The sequence below is a fragment of the Hylobates moloch genome, unplaced genomic scaffold (assembly GCF_009828535.3).
Source record: "Hylobates moloch isolate HMO894 unplaced genomic scaffold, HMol_V3 SCAFFOLD_5954, whole genome shotgun sequence".
In the NCBI taxonomy this organism is placed as follows: Eukaryota; Metazoa; Chordata; class Mammalia; order Primates; family Hylobatidae; genus Hylobates; species Hylobates moloch.
In genome coordinates this window covers 1,492-4,244 of record NW_026658229.1, presented here as the reverse complement: position 1 = coordinate 4,244, position 2,753 = coordinate 1,492, and the positions used below count along the sequence as shown (strand labels likewise).

General features: G+C 49.8%; 1 pseudogene; it reads left to right on the top strand.

The window, feature by feature from the left end:
• Positions 1-1,778: 1,778 nt before the first annotated feature.
• LOC116465520 (SRA stem-loop-interacting RNA-binding protein, mitochondrial-like) lies at positions 1,779-2,123 on the top strand (annotated as a pseudogene).
• The last annotated feature ends 630 nt before the right edge of the window (positions 2,124-2,753 follow it).

Genomic DNA, 2,753 nt, shown 5'->3' with positions numbered 1-2,753 from the left:
TACAAAATTAGCCAGGCTGGAGTGCAATGGCACGATCTCGGCTCACCACAACCTCCGCCTCCCGGGTTCAAGTGATTCTCCTGCCTCAGCCCCCCGAGAAGCTGGGATTACAGGCACGCACCACCAAGCCTGGCTAATTTTGTATTTTTTTTTAGTAGAGATGAGGTTTCTCCATGTTAGTCAGGCTGGTCTCGAACTCCCAACCTCAGGTGATCCGCCCACCTCGGCCTCCCAAAGTGCTGGGATTACAGGCGTGAGCCACCGTGCCTGGCCGTCGGTTGTATTTTTGTATTGTACTTTGTCGTCATCTGGAAATCAAGAAAAAGGGCCTGAGCCTTTTCTGGCACTGAGTCTTTCATTGTCACCTGTGCATTCTGTGGCCAAATCCTGTTTCTGTTTCCACTTATCAAGGCAGGTGTGGGCAGTCTCTCACAATTAGTTTGCTAAGAGTGTGGTCCCTTTGATGTGCTGGGGGTTTTGTGCAGGTTGGTAGAGGGCACAAGGGGGACTTCAAGCTGAGCACCGGCTCTCAAGAGAAGACACTATCCAGGCCAGGTGTGGTGGCTCATGCCTGTAATCCCAGCACTTTGGAAGGCCGAAGCAGGTGGATCACCTGAGGTCAGGATTTTGAGACCAGCCTGACCAATATGATGAAACCCCGTCTCTACCAAAAATACAAAAATTAGCCGGGTATGGTGGCATGTGCCTGTAATCCCAGCTACTCGGGAGTCTGAGACGGGAGAATCGCGTGAACCTGGGAGGCAGAGGTTGCAGTGAGCCGAGATCGCGCCATTGCACTCCAACCTGGGAGACAAGATTGAAACTCTGTCTCAGAAAAAGAAGACACTATCCATGGGTCAGCTCATTCAGTGGGTGGCCAATGGTGCCCACAAACAGCAGGGAGAGAGAGCATTGCAGCTGGTCCTAGTGCCATTGCTAATGGATTTGCACACCATCTCTGCATGAGAGCCCTGCCTGGCCTCACCAGGACAGTTGAGCTGCCTACTGGGTATACTAAGACCCTGAAACCTGCCACTCAGCAGTGCCTATCACAAGGTGGTTCCCTTTTTTTTGGAAGTTTGGCATGTCCCTTAAGGTGCAGGGAAGAATCTACCCCTGGCCACTGATTCATTTGGCCAGCTGGCATCATGAGGAGTTCTGTTCCTAGGGCCCTTGACAGCCAGTTTGGCAAGAGCGGTCTGGGAAGCAGAGTCACTTGATTTGTTTCCTGTCTGCCAGACGCTCAGAGCTGCTGGAAATCAACGCAGATACAATAACTCAACTTGGTTTCATTCATCGAGAGCCAGAGGGAGGATGCACTCCTTCCAAAGACAGATAGGGCCCACATGCCTGATCTAGCAAGCTGGGTAGGTTTCACACTTCTCCACACATTTCAAAGTATAATTAAGTGTCCGGGCTGCCTCATGCATCTCCTTCTGTGCTCATATAACACTTGTTTCTCAGGGCTCCTGGGGACTGAAGATTTTGCAAAGGAATAAGAGACCAAACTTACATGCAAATTATTCATATTTATGAGTGAAAAATAAGTCAACAGATTGATGAGACTTTGTTACCAACACAGGAATTTGATTCCTACCAACACAGGCTGCAGGAATGGCAGTACATTGTCCAGAGCAAAGGGGAGAGGGCACAAGAGGCCTGCTCTGCACGAGATCGGCCAGACTCCAACTGGAATATTGTGCTCAGTTTCTGGAGCCCATCCAGCTTTTGGAGTGATGGGACTCCTGATAAGAAATGGTTGAAAGCAGAGTCTAAAGATGGCGGCCTCAGCAGCGAGAGGTGTTGTGGCGCTGCGTAGAAATATCAATCGGCCTGTTGTTTTTGTGAGAAGAATTCCTTGGACTGCGGCGTCGAGTCAGCTGAAAGAACACTTTGCACAGTTCGGCCATGTCAGAAGGTGCATTCTTTCACAGAGGTTTGGGTTGGGTTCAGTTTTCTTCAGAAGAACTTCGGAATGTACTACAACAGGAAAATCATATTATAGATGGAGTAAAGCTCCAGGTTCACACTCAAAGGCCAAAACTTTTGCAAACATCTGATGATGAAGAGAAAGATTTTTGAGACTGCAGCCTATTAATAAAGTTAACATAACTGAGAAAAAAAAAAAAAAGAAATGGTTGAAAGCCCTGGGAATGTTTAGCTGAGGAGAAGACTCATGAGGAACATGAGAGCTGCCTTTAAAAAACTGAAGAGCTGGCCCACGGGAGAGAGTGAGGGGACTCAAGGAAGAGAGGAGGTGTAGAAAGAGTGTGGGCTTTGGACTCAGGAACACTCAGCTGAATTCACAGTTCTGCACCTTACTAGGCCTGCTCCCTTTGGTAAGTCATCTCATCTCCCTGAGCCTCAATTTCTTCATTGGTGCAATGGGGAGGACAATAACTTCCTCACTGTGTGTTGTGAGGTCAGTGGTGGTGGGGGGTGGTCTGTAAAAGAGTGCTTGAGGCCGGGCACAGTGGCTCACGCCTGTAATCCCAGCACTTTGGGAGGCCGAGGTGGGCAGATCACAAGGTCAGGAGATCGAGACCACGGTGAAGCCCCGTCTCTACTAAAAATACAAAAAAAATTAGCTGGGCGCGGTTGCGGGCACCTGTAGTGCCAGCTACTTGGGAGGCCGAGGCCGGAGAAAGGCGTGAACCTGGGGGGCGGAGCTTGCAGTGAGCGGAGATGGCGCCACTGCACTCCAGCCTGGGGCGACAGAGAGACACTCCGACTCAACAAAAAAAAAAAAAAAA